Source organism: Tenrec ecaudatus, chromosome 15, assembly GCF_050624435.1.
Source record: "Tenrec ecaudatus isolate mTenEca1 chromosome 15, mTenEca1.hap1, whole genome shotgun sequence".
Lineage (NCBI taxonomy): Eukaryota > Metazoa > Chordata > Mammalia > Afrosoricida > Tenrecidae > Tenrec > Tenrec ecaudatus.
Window position 1 is genome coordinate 9,817,094 of NC_134544.1, and position 8,779 is coordinate 9,825,872.

Consider the following 8,779-nt stretch of genomic DNA (forward strand, 5'->3'; position numbering starts at 1 on the left):
TCTGGGTATAAACTGAGCTATTTGTCTTCATTGTTTCCATGGACTTCCTCTTTCTCATGTGCAGTCAACATTTTAGGGTTAGAAATGCGTCTTCTGATAAGATGCAACAAAATCGAAACTCTTACAGTGCAGTCAGACTACCCATGCATACTCTTATATTCCAATGGCATGCCTATGCCTGCAGGTCACCTTGCGTGTTCTGTCTCAGAAGCTCAGGGGAATATTGATCGCAGAGATTATAACCAGCGACGTCACGTTAATGTTGAATACCTAATTCTGTGAATGCACACTGTAGGCTGTATTTCTTGTTACATTTATCTCCTTTGTAGTTGAAGATTGTGGCTCCTATGTGAGTGTTTATTCCATTTGTAAATTAAAATTTGAAAGTTTTCCTGGTTCAGCTAATTAATTTGGTCATCTTTGGTACAATGTAACTTCTACTGGCTGTTGTAAGTGAACCTGTTTGATGCGGTTGAGGCTGACTGTGTCCATGGTGACTTCCTGTCCACAGAAACCTGCCCAGCCGGCGAGTTTCCCCTTGTTGAAGCTCTATGTCAAGCGGCCTCCGGGAAGGTTTCCTTCACACGAGGTCATCTGTTTCGTCACGTGCTTTGCTGTGGATGTATTCAAACTGAGTGAGTCTAAGTCTCAGCTTCCTTTATTCTGAGGATTCTGGCTGTACTTTTCAAGATAAATTCATTTGTTTTTCTGGAAGCTCATGGTATAGTTTGGGTTCTTCACCAACATCCCAATGTGAACATTGTAAATATGTTCAAATACTTAAGTATCCACACACCTAATAAGCCAAAAAAATTCTCCCTCTTTCTAACATCCCTGACATTACACATCTATCTTCAGGCTTTCTAATCTACACAGTGAGAGTCCTTGGGCATCTTCTACTCTTCTCTTGGGTACCTGGGCTCTCAGCATGAGAACTGCCCTCCAGCCACTGAATGCTTGGGAGCCAACAGGAAACCACCCCCCACCGCATCCCACTGCTTTCCAAACTCCTGTGCTTCAATTCAGTCCATCCCCCAAATGCATTCTCCTTAAGAGTCCTTGCATGGAAGCCTCTCAGCCTGTAAGTCAATTAGATGCTTATAATTTTGCAGACTGCTTTTTGGCTCAGGTGTTTCTGCTGAGCTCTTAGTCATTCTTATTTCTTATCATTTATCCTACTGGTCTCTAATTCAATGCACTATTTAAAAATCGTTCACTTTTTCTCTGCACCACTTCTTTTCTGACATTCCTGGTAAGTGCAATTGTCACCACTCTTCCAAACCCAAAGCCTTGAAGTCCTCCTTTGCCGTTCACTCTCCATAGCCACACAGTCCGAGGGGCCTGCAAAGTCTACTGCTTCAATGACCCTGCTAATCCCCAGTCTTCTATCTTTTACAGGGCAACGTCATTTCTCTCTTGAAAAGCACAGCCCCCTTGGACAACCCTGGTTCTGTGCTTTTTATTTTCCAAACTATATCGTCTGAAATGGTTCTATAACACATGTCTCCCCAGTGCTCAAAGCCTGCCAATGGGGTCCTTTACCCTTTTAGGTGGGCAAAACATCTCTCATGGCTTCTAAGGTGTTCTCTGGTGGGATCCCTGGTAACCCCAGCCTTATTTTTCTCTGTTATAGTTTACCATTTCTGCCTTCCAAGCATACAGATGGTTTTCCATTCTCTGAAAACTGACCCCTGATGACTCTCTGAGGGTCTTCACCTCCTGGGACCTCTGGGTGGCTGCCTGCACAATGACTGGCTTGCCTCCACGCCCTACCCCTGGCACACCTTCCCCTCTCCATTTCCTCTAGGCTTCTTTGCGCCTTCTAGATCAGTCTTAATTTCATGTATCCAGCAATTCTGATCTCACATCCTAGGGAATTCAATTTAACTGCTTATTATCATCTTACAGACCACTTAGCAATTGCTTAATTTATACTTTTAAATGCTGTATTATTTTCCCTCCAAGATAAAGTATAGATGTGAGGACAGGGGTCATTTTGACCAGCACTTTCATTCTTTTGATGTATCAAATGTGAACGAGCTCCATAGACATGTATATAATAACTTAGTCAATCAGCCCATAGATTAAATAAATTGCACTCATTTAGTAAATCATGTTTAGTGAATAGTCTCGTGTCTAGGAAAGCATACCTGGTGGATGTGAGTGTAACTACAGCGTAGCTTAACTTTGACGTGAGGTATTTAAAAGCAATTAACATCTTCTTCTCTAAAGCATTAATACACTCTATTGCTCAGCCAGGGATTCAACATTTCTCTCAGAAACCCTGCTGCCATATTTCTTTCTCCTCACAAGGGACACATGTATCACCATGGATTATCCTTTTAGATCAAGTGTCATTTAATTGCAAGGTCTTTCCCTCTAATACAGCCTGCCCTAGCCGGGCCAGCCCCACAGGAATACACAAATGGAAGACATGTCAGAAGAAATCAGCACACCCATCCATCAGGCCAGCATAGCCCTGTGACCACACACCATTCACAGATAAGACATGGCCTGGGCATGCCAGGATAGCCCACGTTTGACTGGTAAAAGATGGGGAAATAGCACTTCCCTAGTGGTACTTAGAATCTACTGCAGTGAGTTGACCACTTTCTCAATACCCGCCTAGTTTACCATTGTGATGACAATAGTATGGGCAGTCAGTGCAGATGAGCTCAGACAGCACTTCTATGTCTGAGCACATGTGCTTCTATGGTACACACGTACATGAGGTCCAGACAAACTAGCCAGTGAACATACATATGTGTGTCCAACATCACCCCCAGTCGAAAGAAAATATCACAATGGAGGTTAGATTTCCTTCTGCTGATGGAGAAAATAAATGAGAATAGGACATTTTTATATGTTTACAACTTTGCCTCCTTGGATTTCATAAGATTAACTGCAGTATTTCTTTGCATTATCAACGGAGGCATTGTGAACTTAATAAGAGAAAAACACAGAAATCTGTCAAGAAATGTCTGGCTTAGTTCAGGTTCCATCCAAAGGCAACTTCAGAAATCATTTCCGGTGAAAGCCAATACCTCATTTTGGGATCCTTTTCATGTTATTGCCTCTTACTTCTAATATGTTACAGGTCTGGGTCTTTATTCACCTTTGAGGGTTGGAAACATGACACCTCGATTTACAGATATTGTTTAATTCATAGATAAAGGAAAAACCAGCAAGGCGATGAAGACGAGTAAGTGATGTGCTAAAAATGCCACTTGCAGAAGGTTCTGCAGCATCCGCATAACCAGCAGGGACGGCACAGGGTTTCTTGTCAGAAAATTAGGAGGGCTGTCTGTGTAATCTTTTTCATGATGTATGTAGAGAAATCAACTTCCTCTAGACTTTAGCAAAACCACTGGCATTTGAGTACTGAGTCCATGGCCGCAGGGGATGGAAGCCCCTGTTTTAGTTAGAAAACTAAACCTCCGCAGGGTATACTGAAGAGTAAATCATAAAACTGAACACATCTGGGAGTGGACATCTGAGAATGACAAGATCAGTGAATTATGTGCTGCCACAATGCATGTTGTACACATGAAAATCCTATGGTGCAAGGAATAAAATTAAAATGGACTTTCATAACTGCAGCTTGTTGTGATTTGAACACATTGTAAATCTGAAAGCACCTGTATTTCCTACAAAAAATTATCTGGAAACACCACGTCTGTCAGAAGAAACACCACGTCTGTCATTTTTAGAAAGGAGGTCTCCACGCCTTTCTTCTGGCATGCCCAAGAGTGAACTCCCATCCCCCGAATTTGAAAATCTTCACAATTTATGCAAAGAATAAATTTACTTCTAGAACTAGGAGAGTAAAGTAAATCATAGACTATCTGCTAAGCTATGTGCTAAATAAGGTGAGGAATAAAGAAGACTATCAATTCAAGATAAGCTTTTCTGTTGTGGTAGCCCACAATATATTGCATATTTCTAAATAAATTCAGAAATTTGGTTGAATTTTCAAATATCCTTGAAAAAGCTGATTTGTCCCCACACAGAGACGAGACAGGGGCCCAGTGTGGTGCTGATATGGGAGCCTGTGTTCAGATAATCAAGGCAAAAGTGTCAAGAAAGACTCTAAAAATTTAAAAGTTTTGATTTTCTGTTCCCTTTTTGTCTGTGGTATTGGTTTTTCATGGTACTGTAAGTGGAAAATAAGCACAGAGCATTAAAGTACTATATTTCTGAAACTTTATTACAAGAAAATAATATAGAACAAAATTCAATGCTATATCATTGGCCCATAAAGTCACTTGTCTACATTTTAAAATTTTTAGATGATTTCAAAGCCTAAACTAGCTGTCAGCTGATTTAAACTGAATTGACTTGAGGTATTACTTCCCAGAGCACCTGGGGACATGAGATCATAAGACATTACTCCAGCTTAAATCATGGAGAGATTGCACAGCATCTAAAACAAAAACTTTATAAACATTTTCATTTGTATTTAAAAAATAAGGGAGGTAGACTGAATTGTTCTCATTTTCTTGTTTCAGGAAAAAAATCCTTTATCTTCCATTTTCTTTTTAAACAGCAGGTTTAATGATAATAAACCTTATGTGATTGCTTTATAGAATAAGATATTACATGAAGATTTATTCTGACATGCACATTAAGTTGATTGAGTGTATCAATCAAGGAAAAGAAAAATCTGTAATGGACATCACTGGCAAGATATCCGAGAGTTCTGAATACTCACCTGTATTCTTTTAGATGAGTGACAAATATGCTGTATCAATTAATTGTGCAGACACAGTTTTCTTTTTATGAGCCATTTTAGTCCTAGAAGAGTGAATAGTAAATTAGAGAGTAAACTTTAGATTTTATCTAAAGATATAATCAAATCTCATGTGGATTTACTGCCTGCTTGTGTTTGTAGTACATAAGTATACATGTCTCTATGCAAAAACATAGAAATGTACATATATGTATATATTTATATTACAGGGAAAAACCATCAAAACATGCTTTGTTTGGGTCTTAGGGTCATAGTTACATGGACATTCCAGTCAATTGACCTAATAGTGACTTTTGTGCTTCAATTTTCTCTCCTAGTTTGTTGTGCAGTAGCTGTATTCCTAACAGCTTCCAGGTCACCATCAGAGGTACAAAACTGATTTTCAATCACTGAAAGCAACAAAGTCAAGAGGATCACAAGGAATCGAATGAGGAAAGAGACAAGTATCTAGTCACCTCCATGAACTAAGCCTTTCTTTGAATTTGCACCAGAACTGGATGCCACCTGGTTCCCAATCTTGGACATTTAATTTAAAGATCCAATAAAAGAAAAATTATCAAAAGGTGGGAAATGTGGACTAGAATGTGAAGGTCTTACTAGAATTCAGATTTTTGGGAGGCATTGAGGCTCATGGTCCTTCTGAAATGAAGGAAATCTTTATACCTTGAACTAAATCTATCTCCTTATGTCATCTTTGAACCAAATAATAACTTAGTCTAGCTATAAAATGTCTGCATGAAAGAGGTATCTATGCATGATCAGAATGACAACAGAAAATCAAAAGGATAGATGGGAATCTTAGTGGGCAGTGAATTTGTATTAATGGTAGTGGAAGAGTTTGGTGAAAATTGTCACCTGTCTTAAAAGTGAAGGCAATCATACTGTACATGTAGAAATCAATGGAAGAAGTGCTTGCTTTGCTTTGTATCTTTTAATTAAATGTTTTGAAAAGTAAGCCTTATTTTGATGCAGAAAACTTACCTATCAATCCTGTCCATGGCAATGTTACCATAAGTCATTTTAAACGATTTCTTTGACTTTTATGACATGTTGTTATTGTTAGACACCACTGAGTCGACTCTGACCCATATCTATCTTATGAACAACAGAATAAAACACTGCATGGTCCTGTCCCATCCTCATAATTGCTCTTATGCCTGAGCACATTGGCACAGCAACTGATTCAATCCATCTCATAGTGGGCCTTCATCCTTTTTTTCCACCCCTCCACTTAACCAAACATGATGTCCTTCTCCGAGGACTGGTCTCTCCTGACAATACATTCAAAGTATGTAAGACGAAGTCTTGCCATCCTTGTTTGGAAGGAGAACTCTGGCAGTACTTCTTCCAATACAGATTGGTTTGCCTACTTAGCTGCCCATAGATAGGACTTGAAATATTCTTCTCCAAAATTCGAATGCATATATTCTCTTACAGTATTCCGCAATCCATGTCCAGTTTTACATGCATATGATACAGTGGAAAATACCATTTTGGGGCTCAGGAGCACCATAGTCCTCAAAGTAACATCCTTGCTCGTCAGGACTCTTAAGAGGTCTTGTGCATCAGATTCACCTAACGTAAAATGTCTTATGATCTCTTGACTCCTGCTTCCATGAGCACTGAATGTGGATCCGAGCAAGACAAAATCCTTGGCAACTTCGACCTTTCCTTCATTTATCATGATGTTACCTTTTGATCCAGATGTGAGGGTTTGGGCACCTCTCACATTGAGTGATAATCCAGACCAAAGGATAAAAGCCTTGATCTTCATCCGAAGGTGCTCTACACTGTCAGCAATCAAGGTTGTGTCATCTGCATGCCATTTGGTAGCTTTTCTCCAAACTCGAAGCTGCATTTTTCTCCAGCTAACTTAGCTTCTCTGTTGATGTGCTAAGCATTCAGAGGCAACAAGTATGGTAAGAGGAGAGAACCCTAACACACACCTTTTCTGATTTTAAACCATGAAATGTTCCCCTTTTCTGTTGCTACAACTGCCTCTTGATTCATGTTCAAGTTCTGAACGAGCAAAATGAAGTGTTTCAAAAAGGTTATCCGCAGTTTATTACAGTCTACACAGCCAAATGCCTTTGCATAGCCAATGAATTGCAAGTAAACATCTTTCTAGTAGTCTCTCCTTTGAGCCAAGATCCATCTGAGATCAGCAATGACGTCAGCCTTTGATATCCTGACATGAACTTCAGGCAGTTCCCTGTCAATGTTCTGACAAGTCTTGTTGGATGATCTTCACCGAAATCTTACTTGTGTGTGCTATCAATGATATCATTCCATAGCTGCATTCTGTTGGGTCATCTTCCTTTGGAATGGCAATAAATATGGATTTCTCCATCAGTTGGCAAGGTAGCTGTCTTACAAATATCCTGGCATAGACGAGTGAGTGCTCCCAGTGCTTTTTCAGCTCTCTGAAACATTCAATGGACAATCTGTCCATTCCTGGAGCCTTGTTTTCAGTGAAATTTGAACTTCTTCTTTCAACACCATTGGATCTTGCTTATATGCTACCTCCTGAAATGGTGGACAGAAGACTAGTTCTTTTTGGGTACACAGACACTGTGTATTCTTCCATCTTCTGTTGATGCTTCTTACATCATTCAACATCTTGCCTATGGAGTCTTTCAAAACTGCAATTTGAAGCCTGAATTTTTTCTTGAGTTCTTTCAGTTTACAATACACTGAGCATGTTCTACCTTTTCGTTTTCTATTTTTATATACTTGCATACTTGATATAATATATAATATAATATCGAGTACCGTATGTGCTCATGAATAAGTCAAGTTTTTCAACACATTTTTAATGCAGTTTTTGTGGTAAAATTAGATGCCTTGGCTGATATTTGGGTCGGCTTAAACTCAGGTATATATGGTTGGCTTATATTTGAGTTTTATATATGATGTACTATATATAATATGTCATAGATATAATAATTTACATAATATAGTTAGCATCCATAGTATGCATATTCTCTTTTATTATTGGAGGTAATGAATTTGGCATATTTGACAGATGGCTAATATGCTTAAATTCCTATATCATGGGTGTTTTAATTCTTATCATTTGAACCATAATAATTACATTGTCCACACTGTATGTTGAAAACTTTCTAGAACCTAATGAAAAAATATTAATGTAGATATGGTCTACTTTATTGATTTAGTATGAAGTTCATTGTAAAATGCACAAAGAAGCATCAGTTTTGGTTTAATCTTTAAAGTTAAAATGAGTTTCTACTGATTAAAGATACAATTTTCCTTAGAGGATTTCATGAAAAACTATTACACAGATCATTTATAAGAACATTTGATTAAGTTCTAATTTAGTAAGCAAAATATTTAAACAACTTGAACCTTTGTGGTACTGGTCAGGTAAGCTCGGACTGCTAATCAAAAGGTCAGAAGGTCAAACCCCTAGCCTTCCTCCTACCCTACCCCACATTATGAGAGAGATAGGCTATCAGCTCCCATAAAGACATATGGCTTGAAAACCTCATATAGGGTAACAGTAAGTTGAGATCAACTCAATGCGGAGGGACTGGTAACATAAAAGTGATACAATTTACTTAGATGGAAATGTTTTCCATCAATAAATTACCTTTTTCTAGACTTGATCTTGAGAAAGTGATAATGCCACCAATACTGTTCAATTATTGAGTGCTAACTATACATTGAATCATAGTTGGAAATTTAAATATTCAATTAACTAGCACATCAGACTGATGTGCTATTGTTTAGTAGTAGGATAAAGAGAAAATATTCATGTTTCCAAGGATTTCATTTTACTTGAATTCACAATCAATACCCATAGAAGCAGTAGCAATGGACCAGGAATAGTCTTGCTATCATGTGAAATGCATTGGGAAGTAGATTTTTGCAGATGTACTTAGATCAAAATTCAGCACCCTATCTTAAGATCTTCCTTATGAGCTATTTAAATTTATTCTAGTGTTTCATATTTTCTGCTTTTTTTCTGTTGAGGTTTATGTCTGTTGTATTTTGTTCTTCTTGCTAGTT